Genomic DNA, 26,013 nt, shown 5'->3' on the forward strand with positions numbered 1-26,013 from the left:
GGTTGCCGACCTGGGCACTATACAATCTGATTGTACAACCTCCTTTAGATGTATCAACAACCGTGTAGTGTTAGGGCCTGTCTGGTTTGATACAAATGCAATGTCTTATTTTAGGTATTTTCTTCCTATTACATAGTTTTGGTAAGTCTAAAGGCGATTGTACAGAGATTGCACAATTAGATTGCCTAGTGTATGGCCAGCTTTAGATCTACTAACAACTATGTTGTTCAGGGGGCTGTCTGACTGGATATAAAAATGATTGTTTAAACAAAGTAGGCACATGTCACATGCAATTTATTGGAACGTGTTGTAAATTGCACGTTATTGCTGTAATATCTTGGAACCGCCTTTTCATGGTTTAAATAAAATATTTGAAAAAAACAAAGTGTACACGTTCCGTTTTTTTTTTGTTCAACCAGCAGGTTGAGCAAAAAAAACAAAAACAAACTGACAGATCCCTGCATCAACACAAAGGGTGTGCTGCAAGAATCCCTCCCATAGGGGACTTTTTGTCCCCTATGTGATGGGAAACACTGTAGAAAACTAAACCTTGGTTTGACTGGCCCCCTTTTTTTGTTCTAGCCTCTGACCTAACCTTCCTTGTCATACTCCCCCCCCCCCCCCCCCCTTTTTTCCTCATTCTTTCCTCTCTACCTTTTCATTATCTCTTTGTTTGGTTCTGTTTCTCCTTCAGACTGTATTTACCATGTAATAAAACTAATCCTCACAGGGTACAGAGACTCTTTAGTGCCGGCCGCTCAGGAACATTCTTTTCATCATTTGTATATTGCTCATGACCTTGTTTTCTGAGAGCTGTAATTTTCTAGTTTGGTGATATATTTTGACATGTTTATCATTGGTCTCTGTATTTTCTGTGAGTTCTCTTAAAATAAAGCATTTTCAAAAAAATTAAAGCATTTAAACCCCCCCCAGAAAAAAAATGTCTGAGCCCCTGCCCATGTAAAAATGCGAATACATGTGTTGGGAATGTCTACAAATGAAAATGTTGATTGCACTACAAATATTACAAATCACCATGCCTTTTTTTTTTTTGAGACAGATAGAGCTTTCTTTTGGTGGTATTTATTCACCACTGGGTTTTTTTTATTTTTTGCAAAAAAAGGACAGAACATTTTGAAAAAAAAAAAAAAAAGAAACGTTTTTCTAACTTTATTTTGCAAATAAATAATTCTGCTGATGTCCACTGATGAGGAGGCACTGATAGGCACTAATGATCTCTAGTGTGCCTTATGAGATTTGCAGGTGTGCCGTGGGAGTTTGGAAAGATATTTAAAATTGCTAGCGTTTTGAAACCTTGAACATATCGAAAAATTAAATGGTAAATCAATCTCACAAAAGTTAAAGTAACATATATATAAAAGCGCAATCTCTGTCAGTGTCATTTATTAATTCCTTTCCTAATGCAAGACTTGTGCAAGATCTCGGGGGAGCGCAATAAGCTTTAATTACATTATAATAATGGAGACCGTTCCATTCCAATATAAAATAAGTTCTTCATCACAAAAATTGTTAAATCTTTTCAGGTGTGCCGTGAACATTTTTAGAGCGCCACAAGACAAAAAAGTTTGAGAAACACTGGTGTAAACAATATACTCACAGCATTGTCAGTTATCGGCTCTCCTTTCCTCACACAGATAAATTGCGTGAGGAAAGGACTGACGATAACCGTGAAGTCTGTTTACATGTAATCAGCTGTGATTGGACACAGCTAGTCACATGGTAAAGGGCCACTGTGATTTGCCCTTTATTGACATCTGTAATAGCTGTGTTGAAAGGACACAGCGGTCACAAGGTTCACCCCAGGGGTGGGGTTCTAGGACATTCATGGGTGACCTCCCAGAACTGGATGACCGCACTATAGCCATCTTTCAGCTATAGCATGACCGGTAGGTGGTAAAATATTTGCCTATGGAAAATACAGGGTACTGATGTTTGTCGCCCTATCACAGGCACATGAAATTTTAAGGCTTGACATGTTTGGTATCCATTTACTAGTGCATCCTCATCTTTGTTATTTTGCCCCAAAATTGGGTAACTTATTGTGTTTTATGTGCCCTAAAATTACCTTTTGTGTATTTTTTTTTAACTGAAATATTGTATTTCATAAATCAGTGCACTATTGTGTAACAAAAATGTGTAACTATCGCTATTTTATTCTCTAGTCACTTCAGCCCCAGAAGGTTTTACCCACTTCATGAACAGGCCATTTTTTGCAATACAGCACTGAGTTAATTTAACTGACAATTGCATGGTTGTGCGAAGCTGTACCCAAATAAAATGTATGTCCTTTTTCCCCCACAAATAGTGCTTTCTTTTGGTGGTATTTGATCACCTAGGCCAGTGATGGCAAACCTTGGCACCCAAGATGTTTTGGAACTACATTTCCCATGATGCTCCACTACACTGCAGAGTGCATGAGCATCATGGGAAATGTAGTGCCAAAACATCTGGGGTGCCAAAGTTCGCCATCACTGACCTAGGCAGTCTTTATTTTTTGCGCTATAAGCTTTCTGCTATAAAACATACCCAATAAAAAAAATAAAAAAAATAATCGAATTTCTTCATCAATTTTGGCCAATATGTATTCTGCTACATATTTTTGGTAAAAAAAAAATCCCAATAAGCGTTTACTGATTGGTTTGCACAAAAGTTAAAGCATTTAGAAACTATGGGATATTTTGATGGAATTTGACATTTCTTTTTTTATTTATTTTTTACTAGTAATGGCAGCGATCAGTGACTTTTAGTGGGACTGCGACATTGCAGTGGATAAATCTGACACTAAGGCAGCTTTCACACTAAGGCACTTTACAGGCGCTATAGTGCTAAAAATAGCACCTGCAAAGAGCCTCTCCTCTCATTCCAGTGTGAAAGCCCGAGTGCTTTCACACTGGAGCGGTGCGCTGGCAGGACGCCAAAAAAAGCAGCATCTTTGAGGCGCTGTAGAAGCGGTGTATACACCGCTCCTACCACACCCATGCTCATTGAAATCAACGGGCAGCACAGCTGAAGTGCTGGCAAGGTGCCGATTTGCAGACGCTTTAAACCCTTTTTTGGCCTTTAGCAGGGGTTAAAATCTCCGAAAAAAACTACGGTAAAGCACCGCTAAAAATAGCGTCACTTTACCGCCGACACCCCCAGCATGAAAGTAGCCTAAGTGACACTTTTTTTTTTTAGGGACCAGTGACCTGTGCTAAAAAATATGCACTGTCATTGTCCTAATGCTTTATAACTGTGTGTGTGTGTTCCCACTTAGCAGAAACACAAGATCATTGTCTTCTCATGTCACAGAATGGAGACCTGCCTTGGGAACAATCAATGGGTCCCAGTGGACATCAGGCCTGCCGGACCCAGCGATTTGTTCCCGCTGTGTCCAATTACAGCAGGAGCAAGTCGCCGGCGGTGCGTGTGAATGTTCCATATGCAGAAGAAAAAAAATCCCGTACAGGTATGCGATTTTACGCTAAGGAGCTGCCCTGTTGCAATATATGTATGTGGGATGAAAGCGAAGGTCTGCCCACCCCTGCAAAAATTAAAAGCCAGCATCTACATATACTGCAGCTGCTGACTTTTAATAGGACACTTACCTGTTCTGGAGTCCAGCGATGTTGGCACTGCAGCTGACGTTTCCATCAGCTGTCGGATGCTGCCACTGCCATTAAGGGAACCCGGCAGTGCAGCACTATGGCTTCACGCCCGGTCCCTACTGTGCATGCGCAAGGCACTGCTACGCTCTCCTACTGTGGTGGGGGAAGAAGGGAGCCGAGCCACTGATGTAATTTGCTGCGGCCCGGACTCCCAGAAATGGGGACAGGATACCTCCCCTCCCAAAAGGTGGCATGGGGGGGGGGGGGGGTAGGTGGAACTCCGCTTTACACAGCTAGGGCAGCGTTCCCCAACTTCTCCAGCCCCAGGCAAATCTCATGGAAGAGGACCTGGTGGGGGCAGGTGTTTTGCAGCCTGTCACCTTATTTGTCACTCACATCTTTATTTGTATTTATTTACTATGAGAAATTCTTATTTTTAAATCTTCATTTCTATTTGTTTGGCTGATCACATGAGCCATATTTAATATTATTAATATTGAATGGAATCAGTCAAACAGATAGAAATATAGATTACATTTAATTTTTTTTCAAAAATTACATTTATCATATTTTTGTTTTCTATAACAATAATAGATTTACGTGGTCAGGCAAAAAGATACAAATAAAGAAAAGAAAAATGTATATGTATATGTATATGTATATGTATATATATATATATATATATATATATATATATATACACACTCACACACACACAATGCCTTTTTGGGGGAAGGGCATATACAATCTTTAAGCCTAATTTTTTTTTTAAATGTCTGTGCAAAAAAAAAAAAAATCCAAAATGGATCTGGCACTGAAAGGGTTAAACTTAAAGCCCCATCTCTGCTTTCACCAATGACACACATTAATGTGTAAAGAACTGCAATAAAGAATCTTTTAGTGCCCAAAGAAAGCGATCAGCTTCTAAAGGTCATTTATAGAATGAATAGGAACAATAGCATGTATCTAGCTGTCACAGGACACATTGCATCACAAGTGCCTGCCATGCCAGACTCCTCTTCCTGTGGGGGGTTGGGCGCACTCTTATATATTTTATATCTGACACCCCAATGATATTGACCAGTAATAATATTAGATAGAAGAAAAAAAACGAATGTGTGGTGGCTGTATGCCCTGCCTGTATCCGGGGCCAGCTTCTTCCCAGGCACACACAATCCCATCAGACACGAATGAATGGAGCTCTAGAAAGAACCGTTTACTAGCTCATTTCCTTTTCCCGCATCACTGTTCTTCCTTCTCCGTCTCCCGCAGCCAATCACCTCTCAAAGCTCAGCGCTTTCGCCAACGAATCGCTGCTATCCACGAAGAGAAGGTCCTGGAAGGTCTCCGCCCAGCTCCAGAGTAGCAGCAGCTCCAACCATTCACTGGCCACCGATTGGTGTTAGTCCCGCCGAGGGTGCGCACTGCAGCCAATCGGGAATGACGCGGGGACGTGCCTGCTGAAGGTGGAGTTGCTGGAACCGCTTCCTCCCTTTTAGTAAGTAACTCCTCCCCTTCTGCTTCACTCCCGGCAGGACACGTGACGGTTTGGTGCAGCGGCGGTAACTGGCGGAAGAGGACCGTGTCCCGGAGGGTGAGAGCGGCATTGTGGGCTGCTGGGGAATGTGGGGAGCGCTGTAGAGTGAGGGCAGGGCGGCCTGACTTAGACCTATACCGGGACAGTGTTGTCTTTACGGTAGGCCTCACCCATGTTATTGTGCATTGTAGGGATGGACACTACATTTTGCAATCATAAAATAGACAAGCAGTCATATTCTGCTGTGCTGTCATGTCTGCTATGAGTTGTGTTGGTTGCTGAGTGTTAATGGTCGTTCATTTGATCACATTCTCCATACAGGGCCTCGTTTGCCAGGAATATTTTTTATCCAATATAACAGTGCTGGGAGAAGGTCAACCAGTGCCAACATGCTAAGCTGTGCCCTCCCCATGACCATTTATCTTACACACACCTGATCATTAGAGCTACATATAGAGTGCAGAGGTCAGGGTTGAATAAACGACAACTTACAAGGATCAGGTGCAAAGATAATGTACAAGGTGCAGGAGTCAGCAGAAGAAAACATGCGGAGCGCAGAGGTAAGGTGTATGTATAGTAATATACAATGTCCATGAGTCAAGAGTGGTAAACTAGAGACCAGAAGTATATACACCCTAGTGCATAGCAGTACCCCCTATAAACCATATCAAATTTAGTGTATGTGTCATTAACCGCTAGCCGACCAGCAGCTCTAATACTGTGGCAGGTTGGCTCTCCTGCGCAAACCGGCCTAGGTGTACGTAGGTCTTTGCACAGGAGACAGCGGGTGGGAGCGGGTGGGAACGGGTCCAGTGGACTCGCTGTCTCTTTGATTGCGGTGTACAGAGGCAGAATGGGGAATTGCCCATGTAAACAAGGCGATTTCCCCATTCTGCCAGATGACATGTCAGATCTTCTGTTCCTACTGATTGGTTCAGTGATCTGTCATGTCCCTGGTATACCCCCCCCCCTTTACAGTTAGAACACACCCAGTGACCACACTTAACCCCTTGTTCGCCCCTAGTGTTAACCCCTTCCCTGCTAGTGCATGCTTGAAATTCCTGCCAGTGCATTTTTGTAGCACTGATCAATGTATTGTCACTGGTCCACGAAAAGTGTCATTTGGGGTCAGATTTGTCTGCCACAATGTTGCAGTCTCGCTAAAAAATGCAGATTGCCACCATTACTAGTAAAAACAATAGAAAAAAAGTCCCTAAATCTATCCCTTAGTTTGTAGACTCCATAACTTTTGCGCAAACCAATCGATATACGCCTATTGCGTTTTTGAAGAATATATATTGGCCTAAACTGATGATTTTTTTCCTGTTATAATAGACCAGTTTTTTATTTTTTATTTCAAAATTGTCACTTTTTTTGTTTATAGCGAAAAAAATAAAAACCGCAGAGGTGATCAAATACCACCAAGAGAAAGCTCTTTTTGTGGGTGTTTGGGTAAAGTTTTGCACGTCCGCAATTTTCAGTTAAATCGATGCAATGCAGTGTCGCAAAAAATGGCCTGGTCATTAAGGGGCAAATCCTTTTGCGGCTGAAGTGGTTAACTCATGTCAAGTATGACCAAGTGAATCATATAGATCACATGAATACGGAACCAGAATGGCAGTTCTGCAAACAAAATTGGGGGGGATCCCAGACTCGGGGTGCTGTAAATAGACCACCATAAGGTATAATGTGAACAACTCCTAAATATTCAAATACATATGACATGTATGTGGGATATGCAATCTGCAAAAACATTTTGTGAGGGAGTTAAGACCAGATTCTTGGTGCTGTAAATAAAAATGTAATATAACATATAATTTGAATAACGCCCAAATATTTAAGTGGCTTTAGTCAAATTCGTATTTATTCGTTTGCACACAATTTGGTTTTGAAGTTATTACCAAACTCCTAGTGCTGAATATCAAACACACAGTGCAAAGCAGTCTATTAAAAACAAACAGTCCACTAGAGAGAAACTGCTTTTCTGCACATTGCTGGATTGAGATGGGGCTCAAGCAAGTGGCTGACGGATTCCTCCATCCACATTAAAGGGGTGGATGTGGGAATCCCCCCCCCCCTCCCTGGGACATTGTATTCTGACAGCGGGAACTGTCCCTGATCAGCACTGCTGCCATATGGCTGCAAGCAGCTAATGGGGGGAAAAAAGGTTTCCAGCAGAAGATGATATAAGAATCGCTTTCTGCCACATGGATACAAATTCAACTCTACTGAACCAGATTAATTTTGACCTGTGTGTACCCAGCTTTACCTTATCCTTTGCTTCAGCAGGCTCCCTGTAGTTCTGATACTAGTTATCTGCAGCTCCTGTGTAAGTTGGGAGTGACATTGGTCACACTCCAGCCTGCACTTTGGAACATGCAGGGTTAATCTTCCTGTATATATGATGTCTAGTGAGGAGGAGAGCACTGGATCTGGCTGAAGTATAGAATCGGGTAAGTAAAAAAGGCCATCTCCACCTCCCCCACACTGCAAGAGTGAACTTATTTACTTTCTTGGAGTTGGGCTGAGATAATAAATCACATCCTTTGCTGTGTAATGCTTATGCCGCGTACACACGGGCGGACTGTATGGCGTACTTAGTTCGTCATACAATCCGACGGACAGTCCGTCGTACTTTCGACTGAACAGACTTGACCACATACGGATACCCAAACAGTCCGTCGAAAGCTTGCGCGATGACGTGTATGCTAAGATCCCACTTATAGCTGTCCCGTACGACGGGACTAGAAATAGGAAGTCCAATACACAGCAAAGCACCCTTCCGCCGTGTAAATCCTTTCTGGGCATGCGCCATTCTTAGTCCATCGAACTAGCCTACTGACGAGCGGATTGTCCGCTGAAACCAAAGTACGACGGACAGAATTTCGAAAAATCCGAAATACTTAGTACGCCAGACTGCACGATGAAAAAGTCCGCTGAAGCCCACACACGAGCGGACTGTCCGCTGAAATGTGTTTCGACGGACTAAGTACGCCATACAGTCCGCCCGTGTGTACGCGGCATTAGATTCTTTAATGGGCTAGAAATTAGTATTACATTTCAGATGCTACATAGATTTAATACACATTTATAGCTTATTAAAAATTATTCTTTTAACAAATGGAAGGCCTGGCTCTTCCAGATTTGTATCTTCGTTTTGCATTTATGACCAGGATAGTGGACTGGTTTCATAATGCAAAGTGCAAACAATAGGTGAAATTGGAGGAAGATGTCACTACCATTGGTTGCCAGGGACTCCCGACCTTCAAGGATGGAAATGCCATTTTTGGTTTCTTCAACATTGAAAGTGTGGGATGTACTGTTAAAGAAAGATTTGGTCTACTCAGTTTGGACCAATGAAACCTTTATTCTGCAATCCTGAATTTCCACCAGCAATGGAAGTTCCAGTCTTCTTAAAATAGTATAGACATGAAGATGTGAGGATTGTCCAGACCTTGGTAGAGAACAGACTTCCTTCATTGGATTCTTTGGGCCTAGACTTTAGGACCAAATGTGTGTGTGTAGATATAGATATATATATCTATATCTATATCTATAATATATTTCCTCTAATAGACCATTAACATAATTTGAAGGTCTATTACTTCGAAAGCAAAGACCAGATCATGCTTTATCTACTATTTATATTTATTTGCTCCCAAAATGCAATTCTTAATGCGTTCTATGCATTAAGGTGAAAAAACATCTGACAAAACCAGCCCCCGTTTAACTTACCTGACCCCTCGAAAGTCCTGCGCTTGCCCCCGACATCCTCTTCGCCGCTCAGCCTGGCTGTTGATTGGTTATAGTGGATGGATTGAAAGCAGCGCAGCCATTGGCATCACATCCAGTGACACAGCGTGCGGGGGGGGGGCGGGGATGAGTGATGCAGTGAGCGGCTATGGCCACCGGCTGCATCACTGGAGCGCGCCCGCAAGCACTCCTCTCCATGCGAGGGAGCTGGTATGAAGGTGTGGAGTCCTTGTTGGGGGAGCCAAGACAGCTGCTGAGGGACCCCAGAAGACCAGGTACAGGGTGCAAAACAAGCTGCACAGTGGAGGTAAGTATAACGTTTATTTAAAAAAAAAAAAAAAAATTTGTTTAGAGATCCTTTAATGCAAGAGGTACAATGTCGCATCTGGTACTACTGTCTGAAGGTTTTGTTGTTTTGGTCAAAGATTTATAATATATATCAGAAAATGACAGGATTAACTGCACAACCAGATGTGCAAGTCTCTTTAGGCTTTAAGGATATGGCAACAATAGGAGGAGTTCAGAACCTCTGCAACATTATCCAAATATGTATAGAACAACTCCCCAACGGCGCATGCGCACAGGGGCTTCTCGGAGGAAAGTCCGGCAGATGCCGGACCCTGCCAGAAAGAAATCTCCCACGTGCAGGAGGGACGATATCGCAGCTCCGGCCACTCTCAGCGCCAGAGCCGAGATACCCGGAAGACACGCCAAGGGAACATGTCGGCTCCCTCGGCGGAGTTCGGGCGAGATGTCGGGGCCTCGTTCTAAGGTAAGTATTTCATAATGAGCTAGTATGCGGTGCATCCTAGATCATTATGACTTTTCCCTTGCAGGTCAGAAAAAAGTCAGCGGGTTTACTCCCCCTTTAAGTTCCTAACCTATTCAAGAATTTTACTTTCAATAAACCTGAACTGAAAAGTGCAGGTCAGGTTTACAGCACAGTATGGAATGCAGAACGGTGTCAGGACTCACAGTAGAAGAGGATCCAGTCTGCCACCCGTGCTTTACACATCTTCACTCCACCCTAAAGGAGGTCTCTGCTGTGTGCTGGGCAGGAACCAATGATCGATGCTGCAGTGTGAGGGTCTCTTCCTGCTCCACCCACGTGTACTGTACCAGCCACAATCGGGGGGGGGGGGGGGAGAGACTCACAGGAGCTCTGGGAGGGAGCATGGAAATGTATCTGCTGTCACTGAGCAGCGGGCACATAATCTTTTGTTTTGGGTAACCAACAGGGGCATACAAGTGTCACTTGCGATTTTGTGGTCAGATTTTTCAGCTCACGACCTGGCACACCCTCGCACACTGTGCACGGGGCAGAAACCCCTTATGACAATATATAGATCATTGATGAATACAGTTGAGGTTCGGTGTTCTGATGCTACAAACCTGATCCAGTTTAAATTATACGTTGCGCTGCTCAAGGGTGAAGCCTGAGGAGGAATGTTGCCAGGCACAGCTGATGCAGCACTGAAGGCTGCCAATGCCTGGCTGCCTGTAGTGTTGCTAGTTCCAATTCTGGGGGCCCATTGCCTTGCTCCCTGTAGCATACTTCATTCCAGCTCTGGGGGGGGGGTCATTGCCTTGCTCCCTGTAGCGGTTTTCATTCCAGCTCCGGGGGCCCATTGCCTTGCTGCCTGTAGCGTTCTTTGTCCCAGCTCCAGGGGCCCATTGCCTGGCTCCCTGTAGTGTTTTTCATTTCAGTTCTTGGGGCCCATTGCCTGGCTCCCTTTAAGAATTACATAGAACCCCCAAATAAAAAAAATATATATATATATTATATAATTTTTTTTTTAAGACAGAATAAAATGGTGGTTGTTACATTTTTTTTGTCACATGGTATTTGTGCAGCTGTTTTTCAAACAAAAACGCAGTATTGTGTTTTTTTTTTTTTTCCTCTGCTGCTGGGGGGGATATGTTTAAGGGGTGGCCAGTGTACATGTAGCTATAGTATGCTGGCTTTGGGGACGGAAGCCGGAGAAGTAACCGGCTGGGCGAGGATGGCACAGAATCCATCTGTTTATTAAAAGCCTATTTTAAAAGGTGACGGAAGAACCACTTTAATGCTCGGTGTGCATGAGGTCATGTAGTAAATTTTGCACTTAATCTGTGTGCTAAGGAGTGTAGTTCTGCTTTACAGTGAAACTGGTATGACAAGGTTTATTTTATGTCTGTGTGGGAGTAGTCCTCATGTGTTGAAAGACTTGGCACTTTCATCCTTGAGTGCTATATTCTAGATTGGTTTTAAAAAAAGTCACTATCGACAATGTATGTTTATCAAGTATTAAAGCTTGTCCATCCCTATATGTACTGATTTTATTAAAGTGCATTGGAAGTTATTTTGTTTGACAAACAGAATTGTGCCATCTGCTAAATTAATATCTGATTATCAGTTACCACCTGGACAACTGTCATTTCAGGCCTTTTAAATGACTGTGATCCTCTTTCACACATCGATTTTCTGTTCCAGGGACTTTCTTTTAATCCTACTAATGGGCACATGAAATACTAAATAGCCTCCCTCCATTCTTTTGCCATGATGGCTTTTCCTAGTTATTCCTTAATACATTTAATTATATATCTAAGAATTATATGCTGGTATAAATTAACCAAAGCATTGTTTTCCACAAAATGTTGTCCTGTAAAAATAAGAGTTCTGTTCTAAAGAGCCTCTGTACACAAATTAAGACAAGGTCAAAAGGACATATGAGGATTTGCATAATGGTAATTGCTACTATATAATCACCTAACATTGTCTTGCAGGAGGATTTTTTGCCACTATTGATTAGAGGGGCTCAACCTTTGCCGTGGAGGTTGGACATTGCTTTTGTAGTCTGTTCTTTTCAAATATCTTCAGGGATACTCTCCAGCTTTTGACCGGGCTGATGTTTTATGCTTTAGTATATTCTCTCGTAGACAAATTACACAGCTGAATGATTCAGAGGAGGGAAGTACTCCCTCCTTCCTTTAGCGGCAGATATGATCAGTTAGACTCCTTAAATCCAAATGATTCCTCCCTAAAACTGCCATTAAATTCAGGATACACTGATTAAAGTATTGGTCAATTCTGTCCCCCATTCTCTGCTTTAGGTTGGCTCCATCCTTTTCAGTTTGCTGGAGCCACCTCTTCATACATACTTGTTACTGGCGTAACAGCTGCATATCCCCAGTATGCTGTGTGTGCCCACACATTCGATAGTAAGAGAAGCCTCCATCGGTGTGCAACTCCCTCTGTTCCTCCCGTCTCCAACAGCTTGTGCTTATACTATCTAATCAACGTGTGCCCTGCACATTGCGTATATTTCCCTACCTGGTAGATGGTGCCAGTGATGTTAGGCAAATAATATAGTTTAACCAATGTTGATGCCAATGTAACGCAAATTTGCAGCCTTGGACTTCAAGGGGTTGTACTGGGGTGATGGCCCGGTAACGTTTTTTTTTAGAGCCAATGGTCAGCGGACCTCCAGCTGTTGCAGAACTAAAAGTCCCATGAGGCATAACAATATTGACAGCTGCAAGCATGACACCCAGAGGCATGATGGGGCTTGTGGAACCTATGATCAGATCCTCCCATCCTGTATAGGCCCACTGGCTACACAGGAACATTATCCCTCCCAGGAAATGTCACTAGCTTTCAGTAACCACACCCACTGGCTGATTTTAGTCTCAGAAGGAAGTAGAATTTAAGTCATGTGACGACACTGGATTCTGCAAAAATAAAGGTAGACATAAGTCTGAAGTTGGCTCACATTAATGATTGCAGGGGAGAACTTAAGTATTGGGGTGGACTTCCACTTTAAAGATGAATCCAGGCATGGATATTTTATAAATACTTTAGTTACATTGGTCCTGTGTGGACCAATTTAACTGTGTATATGCCAAACCTGGCTGATGTTCCTGGAAGCTGGAAATCATTATAGTAGACGCTTCAGCGATCTCCACTAGTTTCCGGCTCCCATGCTGAGCGGCTGCATTCTGAACACAGGAGATCGGCTGCTTGGCATGGGTAACATTCAGAGAAAGTTTTGCATCGTTGGATGAATGCAAAGTGTTTTCTTTGAGATGGTCCACACTCAAGCTCATCCAATCTGAGAATGCTTTTGCATTCAGAAACTGCAAAATATTCTCTGAAAGTGTGTTTTGGAACTACATTTCCCATGATGCCCATGCACTCTGCAGTATAGTTGAGAATCATGGGAAATGTAGTTCCCAAACATCTGGGGTGCCAAGGTTCGCCATCACTGCCCTAGACCCTGCATTCATTATATCTGGTCTCTCAGTACACAGGACATGAACATGCAATAGGTTTAGTAAGTCTAAACTGCTAAGTGCCAGTTAGAGCAGTCTTGTGACTTCTATCAGTGTCTGGTTAAAGCTTGTAGGAGGAGTTTTCATTCTCCCCTGATTGTTCTATGAAGGCTGCAGGACCTCTGGTAGAATAAAAGTTGATTGGAAGGTGGCACTTTTGAGGTGCCAAATCCTCGTGTAGTACTACTGACAAAGTGATGTAAAATGTAATGACATTTATATTATATATAAAAGTCTACAAAACACAGACATAGCAGCAAAAATCCCCATACAACAATAAGTAAAACATTCTGTACACCCCCTGTCAAGATGGGCTAGTATCTCTATAATGTACCACTGATGCAACTGTGGACATCCATGACAAGCACTGATGCTAAAACAGGAAAAGTCATAACAACTTTGAGAAACTTCACTTCCAATCATATACAGTATTTAATTTTATACATTGTTTCAAAACGGTACTAACACTTACATTGACGCAAGAAAGGTACCAAGAAGCCCCAAAACTGAGGCACTGAAATCTTCCACCAGTGCATATGTAAGATAAACGTGGTATTTGTCCTCATCAGGCAGATCTAAAGCTAGCCATAGAAAGCTGTCCTAGAAGCCAGTAAAGATCTTGTATAAGGATAGGTAGAAAAGACTAGTTCAATCACCCTATTTTGACCAGATGCTTCTGCAAAAAACAAATAAATTAGACACGATCTCCCTGCCAGACATATCTTATATGCCAAAACAACCATGTTATATTGCATACCTGGGAGAAAGCTCCCTAGTACATCCACAGTATACAACAGTATCAATGGACTAAATCCTATTGCTGAGGTAAGCAGCTAAATCTGAAATAACAAAAATTGCTCATATAAGGAAACCAATCTCCAAAGCAAGATATTTTAATTCTCAGATAAGGCTGAGGCATTAGCGAATTACCTGGAAAAAATGTCAGGTTGGAAACAAAATCAGCTGTAGATGTTATTACTTCAAAACATCCAGGACCTCCATCCATGTATAAGATGTACCTAAAATGAGGGTACACAGGTAAGCCCATAGGTGATGCCTATAAATAGAGCTAAATGTCACCAAAACCACCTTCCTAGCTCATCCGGACTTGGCTAATTCAGCTGTGTACCTAATTTGCCTTGAATGTGCTACTGCAAATTCGCTATAATGGCAGGTCATGCGGCCGCAGCCAACATGGAGCCCAATCAAGGCCACAGCAGAAAATTACATATGCAAGGAAACCCTAGTTTCACACAACAAAACATTTCCACTACGTATCGCCATCTTGTGGTCGAAAAAGAGATGACAGGCATAAATACTTAATTTCTATATAGCTATTAGTCAAACCTGCATATAGCAGATTTGATTATGAGATCTAAATGGAAAAAAAAACGGCTAGTACCAAAACCGGTGTCGCTAACAAAGATCCTGGACACTTCCATTTTTGTTCTTCCTTCTGGGTTCTGTCTGTCAGGCCACATTGCCATCACTCCCATGCATGCGCACAGGAGTTGCGTCACCTTGGCACAGAGTGTGTGCACCAAATTTGCGCTAAGCTGTGCATGGGGTCCTTTTTTTTTTTTTTTTTTTTTTGTTTTTTTTTTAATTATTTATTTTTGTCATAAAAGCTCTAATTGTCAGCAAACCTTTAGAAAGTTTTAACCACTTGCCGACTGCCCTATAGCAGTTTAACTGATACTGGGCAGCATCTCTGCACAGGGTCCTGTGTATGTATGATGTGTGTTTTTATATATATATATATATATATATATATATATATATATATATATATATACACACTCCGGTTTCCTCCCACGCTCCAAAGACATGCTGCTGGGTTAATTGGATCCTGTCTAAATTGTCCCTAGTATGTATGAATGTGAGTTAGGGAACTTAGATTGTAAGCTCCTTGAGGGTAGGGACTGATGCGAATGTATATGTAAAGCGCTGCGTAAATTGATGGCGCTATATAAGTAACTGGAAAAAAAAAAAAATACATATATATAAATATATAATTTAGTGTGTGTGATCCTGTACTTCCACCTGCTGGTGGTGCATGGTCCGCTTGGACATATTGGCCTAAATTTATGAAGACACATTTGATTGTATACATTTTTTTTTTTTAATTGGATATGTTTTTATAAAAAATGCAGCAGTGATCAAATACCATCGAAAGAATGCTGGGGGGGGGGGGAGAATTACATTACGTGACAGCGCAATTCTCAGTTTAAGTATCTCAAAAAGTGGCCTGGTCATGAAAGAAGGGGGGGGGGGGGGTTGGTAAATTTTCTGGAGGTCAAGTAGTTAATTTTTAATACCACTTTAAGTGAAGGCAGAAGTGTCATAGACTGGCATTGGAAAGTTAACCCAATTATGATGTGGCGTGAGTTACAAAGAAGGGCTGTCAGTCCTGGATGAGGGGCATTGCTGGGACATTCCACTGATGCCAGAACAGCAATACCCTTTACTTGCACAGAGCCTTATACTACCAGACTTTCAGGTCAGTCCTGGTGTCTTTATTAAACAAAAAAAGTCTGCTAATGCTGCTCTGGGTCAAGTAATCGTACAAACTGAAACAAAACGGTGTTAGTGTGTAAATTATGTAGAATATATCCTTCTCATCCTGGGAACCACATTTCTATACCCTTCAGTTCAGCTTAAAACCGGGTGGATTTGATTTAAATCACTAGTAAAAAGGCTTGATTTAAATCAACTTGATTTTAAAGCATAATTTTTAGCCACTTCAGTACAGGGTACTTTCACCCCCTTCCTGCCCAGGCCAATTTTCACCTGTGCGTTTTTTATTTTTTGCGCTATAAACAAAGCGATTAGTTTTTTTTAAAAAAACGCTATTTTTTGCTTTAATATCCCAAATGTATTTTTTTTTTTTTTTTGTTGTTTAGATACCAATTGGCCTCAGCGTCCCTGGTACGCCGACCTAGTACGCCTGGTTGTGGATGCTCCCTGGCGGCTACCGATGTGAGAAGACCTTTTTTCTCAAGGTCCGATTCTCCATCCTGCTTTACCATCGCTGGTTTTAACGGCATGGCTGTTGAGTGCCAGGTGCTAAGGAACAGAGGCTGTCTGACTTGGTGATTTCAACTATGTTGAGGGCGCGGAAATCTTCTCGGAAGATATACCATCGTACGTGGAAGGTTTATATCTCCATATGTGAGGAGATGGGCTGGCATCCGCACACCTATTCTGTTTCCAGGATCCTGCTGTTCCTACAGCGTGGAGTAGACCAGAAACTGTCTTTAAGCACCATTAATGGACAGATATCAGCCTCGGCTGTCTTTTTCCAATGACCCCTGGTGTCTCACTCTCTAGTGAGCACCTTTGTACAAGGGGTCTGGCATGTAGTCCCTCCGGTGCGTCCACCCTTGCCCCCGTGGGATCTGAACCTGGTGCTATCGGCGCTTCAGAAACCGCCGTTTGAGAACGATAGGGAAATTCCCTTGTTGACTCTTTCATAGAAAGTGGTCTTCCTAGTGGCCATTACAGCGGCCAGGAGGGTTTTGGAACTGGCGGCCTTGTCTTGCACGTTGCCCTATCTTGTTATCCACAAGGATAAGATAGTGTTGCGTCCGCAGCCTTCTTTTCTACCAAAGGTGGTTTTGGCTTTTCACATCAATGAAGACATTGTGTTACCATCTCTGTGTCTTAAACCGATGAAGAGGTGGCGCTCCATTCCCTGGACGTGGTCCGGGCTCTAAGGGTATATCGGTCTGCCAAGGCTCCCTTCCGGAAGTCGCTCTCTGTTCATTTCGGCAGCTGGTCTGAAAAAAGGATGGCAGTCTCGTCGGCCACCGTTTCCAGGTGGATCACAGATTGTGGTCCAGGCTTATGCCTTGAAGGTGCAGGTGCCCCCCTTTCCTGTCACGGCCCATTCCACCAGGGCAGTTGGGACCTGTCATCTGATGCCTGCTTTGGCCGCAAAGGTTTGCAGGCGGCCGTGTAATGTTGCAGTTTTACACTTTCTTCTGTTAAGGTTACTTTTTGAATATTAATGCACTTACTGTATTTGTTGACCGCAAGTTCTGATGCGGTTAATTCAGATGGTTAGGGAGCACTGCTGATTGTGGGTGAAGTTATGTTGCTGTTCCCAACCCTCGTTATGACACTGCTTGGGACATCCCTACAGTCAAGATTAGTGGAGCTGCGTCAGTCAATGAACGAAAGAGAAAATAGGATTTTTGTACTCACCGTAAAATCAGTTTCTCTGAAGTTCATTGATGGACACAGCACCCTCCCCTCCTATTGGTTTACATTATACTGCTTGTTGACGTACCGAGCTACCGGAAGCAGGCTGAGGGGGTTATTACCAGAGGGACCGCCCCTGGGCAGAATTGTAAGTTCTGTTTTTCACATGTATTACATGTTCTGCCTAGTCCTCTCCTGAAGGTGGCGTAATAACCCTACGGTCAAGATTACTGGAGCTGTGTCCGTCAATGAACTTCAGAGAGAGGGATTTTACAGTTAGTACAAAAATACTATATTTTTTTTTTTTCTTAAATGTCTCTATGCAGTGGTAAATATAAATGACCAACTATATGGTTGGGGAGCAAAATCTCTAATCCACTCTGAGAAGACAGAAGAGATATACTATATATTAGAGGTTGAATCTGGTAAATATCATCAAAAATTAGTCTGTTTTGCCAATTTTTTTCAGACGGAACTAATATATGCTGGCCATACAAAAACAATGTGTTTCATCTTAAGAACGTTTGTTCAATTTTTTAATTGTTAGTGGGGACAAATCGATGTTCTCTTCGACCACAGTGATGGGAGAATTTGAAGGGGCAGAATAAAAAACTTCTTGGTCAAAGGAATTTTCAGACAGTGTATGTGGTTTTCGCTCAGAAATTACATTCGTTTTAAAACTGAATGTTAAAAACAAGTGAAATTTTCAAATGACATTCTTTCAGCGAATGTACAAAGATTTTTCGTGAGAATATTCTTGTCTGAAAATCGATACGTGTATGGCCAGCATAAGGCTCTGTTCACACCTATGCAGTGTGCGTTTTGCACACGTGATTTTGCTGAGATTTGAGTTTTGTATTTTTTTTTTTTATGTTTGTTTTTTTTGCCCAATTTGTTGTTGGGCAGATTTAAAAAATACTTAAAACGCATGCTTTTCTGCAGCTTCATTGATCTATTGGCCCAAAAAAAGTAAACTATTTTCATAATTGAGCATGAATCCTAAAATCACTAATTAAAAGAGAAGCGCCGGAGGGGGGACAGCTGAGCGGAGGTTCCACTTTTGGGTGGAACTCCGCTCAGTTAATGCATATATTTTTGCAGTTTAAAAAAAAAAAAAAAAAAAATTTTATTTCTTTACACGGGAGCCTGCAAAGTATTGCATCCGCATGAAGTGGATCGCGGATGCAATGTCGGTTTTCTGTTTGTATCTCTGTACAAGCTTTCAGTTAGAAACAATATCATAACAATACATTATGGACGTATGTCCATAATCTGGAATGTATCTTTCTAGCACATTGTGATATATTACCCAAATATTTTATACTTCCATTTTAACCACTTTCAGACCGGACCATTTTGCTGGCTTAAGACCAGACCACTTTTTGCGATTCGGCACTGCGTTGCTTTAACTGACAATTGAGCGGCTGTGCGACGTGGCTCCCAAACAAAATTGACGTCCTTTTTTTCCCACAAATAGAGCTTTCTTTTGGTGGTATTTGATCATCCCTGCGGTTTTTATTTTTTGCGATATAAACAAAAATAGAGCGACAATTTTTTTAAAAAAAAGCATAATTTTTTACTTTTTGTTATAATATCCCCCAAAAATATATTAAAAAAAAAAAAAACATTTTTTTCCCTCAGTTTAGGCCGATACATATTCTACATATTTTTGGTAAAAAAAAAAATCTCAAGCAATTATTGATTGGTTTGCGCAAAAGTTATAGCGTTTACAAAATAGGGGATAGTGTTTTTTTTGTTTGTTTTTTTTTTTTTTTTTTTTATGCCATTTTTATAAATTTTATTTATTTTTTAACTAGTAATGGCGGCGATCAGCGTGTGTGTGTGTGTGTTTTTTTTTTTTATTTATTTATTTATTTTTTTTTGCTGACACATCCGACATTGTTGACATATTTTTGGGATCATTGTCATTTATACAGCAATCGATGCTATACAAATGCATTGATTCCTGTGTAAATGACACTGGCAGAGAAGGGGTTAACCAGGGGTGGCAGTGTAGGGGTTAAGTGTTCCTAGGGGCGTGTTACTAACTGTGGGGGGCTGGGCTTTGTGTTAGTGAACACTGATCTCTGCTCTGTTTACAACGGCATCTCCCCGTTCAGCTGCCCCGTGAGCGCACAGCCAGCGGTGCACACGCGATGGCAGGGCGGCATTTAAAAATGGACGTACCTGTACGCCAATGTGCCATTCTGCCGACGTATATCGGCGTGCGCTGGTCAGGAACTGGTTAAATGGTATATGGATAAAATTCTACTTTTTTATTTATAAAAAAATGTACTTTATTTTTTTTTTTTTTTTTTTTTTTTTTTTGTGTATTTTGTCCGAACTGGTACTGAGATAGTCCATCATTTCCTGTGTATGGGTGACCTGTCGGGAACTAGTCTCCCTTTCTTCAATAATTCCTGGATGATGTTACCTGCTAATATATCTTCTACATAGCTTCTCTAATATGAGGCTATTATTTTGACAGAAAGCTGGGCGAAGATTTAGTGGACTACAAGTCCATGGAATACAACAGCTGGCAGCTACCATTCCTCTATCCACATTGCTTAGCGTGCGGGGATTCTATGAATTTCTCTAGTTCGGTCCTTGGGACATGGGGTGCCAGATTTAGCATCCTTTTTTTTTTTTTTTTTATTCAGAATGTTTGTGCCCGAACTGTATTTGCCAATGGCTTTTGTTTGCCAGCACTATCAGTATTGTTTGGTTGCTTTTGATAAGTGTTGGCTTGGACATGCATAACTGCTTTAACATTTGTTTGTTATTAGTATTTGCCAGTTTTTTTATTTTTTTATTTACATAGCTGATCACTGCAATTATAAGGGATGCATTTTTTTCCCCCCAGTTTGAAAGGGCCCCTAAACCTTTCACTGCCAAAAGGGAGGGAAAAAAGCTGTTTTACTGTAACTGCTTAAATGTTACCTGGTGTTTTTTGCTTTACTTGGTTAGTGTATCTAAATCTGCTAGTGCATCAAACTGTCTCCTCCCTCCAGACGAGCGATGCTGCTGTCAAAAAGGTGCCCCCTGTGCTTCATCCACAGGGGGCACTGATAGGGCAGCACAATCTCTTTTGTTTACATCACGTGATCAGCTTCATTGGCTGGCGGGCTGGTCACGTGGTAAAGGGCCAAGATCGGGCTCTTATTCCGATCTGTGATCCTCCAAGTCTCATTGGGCACGCAGTCAGCTCATGCACGGAAGGACGTCTATTGACTGCCTTCTGGCAATTGAGGCCCACGCTGTAGCCACCATTCAGCTATAGCGAGGTGGGACGTGGTGTTCTGTCAAAATAGCCAACGCATCGAAATATCCAATCATGTCACTTCCCTTTACTCTACAGCAGCCTTTTTCAACTAGGCTGCCTTGAGGTTTATTCAGGGGTGCCTTGGCAAAATGCCTTAAAGTTGTCCAAAAATTGTATACAATCCGGCGTGTGGATGGAGGTTGCCTTTTTAGTTGCACTAAATCACAGGTTTCCATTGTGCACCATTACAACCTTCTAGCTGCTGGTGTCCTAACGACCAATGGCATCATCATTTCATGAGTAGGATGTCAGTCATCGGCATAGCATCTTTTTTGACTCTCCGTGACCCTCTCCATCAGCGTTGGGGTCGCATTAGCTGAATGATACAGAAAAAAATGAGGGAGAAGAGCAACATTGGAGTACTAATTGGTACCAGTTTGCAGAAGTATTTTTGCTTTGGAAAAATTGTCTCTAACATTGGGTGTCCTACTTGGACTTGTGGATGTTGCTGCATTATGTAATTATTGGAAAAACTTTTACATTTTAGAATGGGATGCCTCAAGACTGTCTATAACTTTTAAAGGGTGCCTCGAGACTGTCGCTACATATTTATAAGAGGACATTATTGGTACTAACCAACGTGGCCGCCCCTAAGGCCTCGACAACTTTTTTCCTCCTTAGCTGCTGTTCTGTCAAAAAAAGCAAACTTTTCCTGTACCAGAGTTTATATGTATGGCGGTGTTGTGTCAAAACTGTAACTCGTCAATCTCCAATTACTGATGCTTTAGAGTAACCGGAAGTGATGTAATCGAAGATTTTGACTAATTTGACAGAACAGTGGTTTTAAAGCCTAAACATTTCTTACTTTTGTGCATTTCCTGCATTAAAGTAAAAATGTTCTAGTAAAAGTATTGCCCCCTTATACTTCTACAATCCCTATTCAGTCCAGTGATGTGCCTGCCTGTAGCGCTGCTCATAGGCTTTGTTGAGGCAGCAGAAGCCATTGGCTCCCACTGCTGTCAGTCAGATCTTGAGACAGCAGGGCAGGGTATATTCACGCTGTCGGTGTCTATGGACGCAGGCAGCGTGGGCAGGTGCTCCATAATAGCCATTAGGGGTGGGTCCATAACAGAGGCTTAGAGGAGGTGGGTTGAATGATTTAAGAGGATGTCTAGTGATGGTGATGCCCTTTATTTCTAAGTTACGTTGATAAAGGCAAGATATTCAAAAACAGTAGGTTTTTGACTAGCCTCTTTTCTTTTGACAAAGATTCTGCAGCTCCTGCAAAAAAAACACAAATGCTCAGCATTACTCTCCCTGCTGATGAGAGTGCAGTAGTGGTGACAACAGGGCGCATGTCGTACTGATGTAAGGAGTCTGCTGCTGTCAGAGTGCAGTGGTCTTTCTCTGACCTGCTGCCGATCATTAGGTATTTTCTGCTGGGGAAGCCTTGTAAGCAAAGGAAGCCACCTTGCTAGGTTTTTGTGTTTTTCAACAATGGTTTTAGTTAACATTATTAGGCTTTCAAGTGCAGAAGTGTAAATGCGTCCTAAAAAAATTAATATATATTTATCGGTGTGTAACACGCACATTCATTTTAAGAGGTAAGTTTCAGGAAAAAAACTAAAATTTTTAAATAAGGAACTTTGAAGCAAAATAAGAGTTAGTGCCCATCTGCAGCCCCGCCATTGCCATCAATGCAGCATGATCAATGCCCATCTGCAGCGTCACCATTGGCATCGATGCAGCAGCCTCACCATTGGGCATCAATTAGGCTGCACTGATGCCATCTGAAAATCCCCTTTGATAGACAGAACAGTGGTCCAAATGCAGCCCAGGAGAAGGGACTTCCTATTACAGAGGCCACCAAGTAAACAGGAGATTCTCACTGTATGTAATCTGATGGCGCTCGTCCTGCCCCCCTCCCTGTCCCCTCCGAGGCAGCTAAAATTTAAGTATTGGCGTATAACGCGCACATGCTATTTGCACCCGATTTTCATGGTGAAAAAGTGAGTGTTATACGCCCATAAATACAGTAAATGTAGCTGTGCCTTTTCATATCTACATACGCACGTTTTGACTTTTATATAAATTCACTGATACATTTTAGACATCTTCTTTCTTGGAAGTTCCTGGCTGATTTCATGGCAGGGCATTTGTATAATCTCTAGATCATTAAAGAATACAAGAGGGTCAGTGAGCTCCAGAGCTTTGCTTGCCCTGCCAGCATCAGACACACTATGTACATTGTGAGTAAAGAAGTAAAAGGGTAAAACATTATGTCCTTTGGGAAGGTCTAAATATAAGCTGGATGTGAATTGGTTTCTTTAACCTCTCAGAAGGTGTGAACACTCTACCATTCAGACCGTTTAGGTCTGAATGTCTAAGTTTTATGGCCTTATCACTGATGCCTGTAGTGCAAATAATACATTTGGCTGCATTTGCCAGCAAAATCATCTAATGCTAGATTCCCATATATGCGGGTGCAAGAATGTGTGTAAAATGGCAAGTGTCCCGCTCCTGCAGGTTATCTGGGCTGCTATTAAACATGTGGGGATGCCATTCATGCTTCATGGTACTCTCACACATCTGAAAATGCTGTGCATTTTCAGGTGCTGGAAATCGCGTGGTTAAAAAGGTGCAGGGACCTTTTTTTGCTGTGTCTCCTGCAGGTACAGCAACCTATTCATTTGAACACAAGTTGCGTCGATCACATAGATAGATATGAACCTAGACCAAGGGAATGAATGGTACTGCATGTGTGCATATTTTTGAACTAGTTATTTAAAAACATTAGAAATATTCAAAGCAACCGATTGTAAAATTTGGCCAACTGATTCTAATGTCATCCCTGTAAATTACAATTCACATTCAGAACAGACTAACAGATATAGGAGACCAGTATGTTTTACTGACCTACTTTGTGTTAAATCTGCCAGATGCTGGTACTTTTATTTTTGTGTCTTGGACAAAAACAAGCTATAGTATATTTTCTTCTGAGGAGGTCCACCCTCCCCTGCAATTAAAAGCCAGCAGTTACACATACTGCAGTTGCTGACTTTTAAAGAGGAAGTAAACCCTAATGGGTTTACTTCCTTTGTCTCCCTGCAAAAGTAGTAGCCCATTATGTGTCACTTACCTGACACAGAAGCCAGCGGTGTCACAGCTGTCCCCTGCAGTATGGAGCGTCCATCTTCTTCCGGATATCGCTGCTCCGGCCACTCACAACGCCGGTGCAGTGATGACGTCACTCCCGCACATGCGCACGGGGGCCGCCACTAATGGCATATAGCCTTAATCTAGGCTTACCTGTAGGTCAAAGTGGTTTGTAAGAGTTTACAACCACTTTAATAATATGACACTTGCCTGTCCTGAAGTCCAGCGATGTTTGCGCCACAGCTGATGTTTCCATCAGCTGTCAGCTGGCAGGGCCATCATTGCTAGTAAGGGAATCCGGCAGTGTTCACACTGGAAACCCTACAGCTCATGCGTGAGGCAACGCTGCGCTCTCCTCCTGGCCCGGGAGCAGGGGAGGAGGTAGGAGCGGAGCTGTGACGTAATGCACTGTGGCCTGGACTCCCGGAAGTGGGGACAGGATACCTGCTCCGCTTTTAACAAAGGTTGAACGAGTATTTTCTTTTGAATGGTGTGCGCTGTTAAAGCCTATGTCTGAGCAAAATTTTTAAATAAGGTAGTACATCTTTAGAATACATACAGATTTTTACATGTTTTGGCTCTTTTAACCACTTAAGCCCTGGACCATTTTCCAGTTAAAGGACCAGGCCCCTTTTTGCGATTTGGCACTGCGTCGCTTTAACTGACAATTGCGTGGTCATGCGCCGTGGCTCCCAAGCAAAACTGGCGTCTTGCGCCACACACACACACACAGCTTTCTTTTGGTGGTATTTGATCACCTTTTTACTTTTTACTATAATAAATATCCCTAAAAAATATATTAAAAAAACACATTTGTTTACACTTAGCTCTCCCTGTTCTTCAGCTCTGTGACCCGATCACGAGACACTGGCGGTGAGCGGGTTCCACGGTCACGAAGCTCAGGACCGGGTCGGGAGGGCGGTGCACGACCCACGGCTGGGCTCTGAAAGGGCAGCGTGCCTGTGCCCAACCGTGCCATTCTGCCAACGTTTATCGGCGTGAGGCGGTCCTTAAGTGGTTAAAAGGGCAAGTACAGAAAAATGTAATGCATGCACAGCGTTCTGTGTATGAGTTGGAGAGCATGACATTATCACCCCGCCTCTCCACCTTATCCAGTTGGAGAATGCTTTGCATCAATTGAGAGAATGCACAGCATTCCTTGAATGGCACATGTGCTGAGAAGGCGACCTCCTATGTTCATAATTCTGCAGGACAGCCACTCGGCACAGGTCCTGGAAGCTAGTGGAGATCACAATGGTGAGTTCGCTGTGGTGATTTACAGCTTCTGGAGTGATCCCACAGGTATGGTATATTCAGTTATATTGGTTCAAGCTGGATTAATGTTACTAAGTAAAAATATCCATAACATGAACTTTTTTTTTTTTTAAATATCCGTTGTCGACCCTACATATGGTAGGATGTGTTTTGTAATCGAAGGGGAACATTAGGCACTGGGATTTCAGTATATCGATCAACAGGAACTTAAGAGTTGTTTGCATTTCTGGCAGGGTCAAAATTATATTTTTCTGTGTTGCGGCTCTTTAGGAAAATAAGACACGACCTAGTCTAAAATGTTTCCAAAGATGCTAAATTGCAGGTAACCTGTAGTGCCTGAAAGTACCTGTGTTGGCCTTCAAATTGTTTCCTGTGTCTTTGCGGAGGCAAAGTTTAAGTGGACAGCAACGTGTGTGTGTGTGTGTGTGTGTGTGTGTGTGTGTGTGTGTGTGTATATATATATATATATATATATATATATATATATATATATATATATATATATATATAAATTTTCTGCGTGCCTAGGCAGGTTTTCTTTAATAAGATAGCCAGCCAGTCTTTTAGACCCTGTATGTCTCCCTGGGCTCCATTGAATGCATTGCAAAAGATCCTTTCCCAGGTATGCTGGCTGGGGACACTGAGATTTAGACCAGAAAATGTCAAACATGTCGCTTTCCCGGGTCAGCAACAAGGAGGGGAGGTGAGTGGATGTGAGTCCGCTCTAATCCCCCCCCCCCCCCCCCCCCCCTCTACCCGGGCAGCACCACTGTGTTGGGCCTAGGCCCTGGATAGCCATTACCGGGAGTGTGTGGAAGCAATTGGGAGAAAGGATGAACCACCGCTCCAAAGTAATCATTGAGGACTGAAGCTCTGTCTCCTATTGATGAGCCCCAGGTGCTGGCCAT

The 26,013-nt window shown here is 42.5% G+C and overlaps 1 protein-coding gene across 3 annotated transcripts in view; it reads left to right on the forward strand.

Annotated features, from left to right (window-relative positions):
- Nucleotides 1-5,048: 5,048 nt before the first annotated feature.
- The window catches only part of CANX (calnexin), a 95,468-nt gene continuing 74,503 nt past the window's right edge, over nt 5,049-26,013 (forward strand). Inside the window, exon 1 of one of the 3 annotated variants that reach the window (XM_077474287.1) lies at nt 5,049-5,202. The gene's annotated coding sequence lies outside the window, so the exon portion shown is untranslated. Of the gene's footprint in view, nt 5,203-5,285; nt 5,305-26,013 lie in introns of those variants that run through there. The other 2 variants (XM_077474285.1, XM_077474286.1) reach the window with 2 other exon arrangements.

The sequence above is a fragment of the Lithobates pipiens genome, unplaced genomic scaffold (genome assembly GCF_037356315.1).
Source record: "Lithobates pipiens isolate NorthernLeopardFrog02 unplaced genomic scaffold, aLitPip1_a1.2 Scaffold_8, whole genome shotgun sequence".
NCBI lineage: Eukaryota > Metazoa > Chordata > Amphibia > Anura > Ranidae > Lithobates > Lithobates pipiens.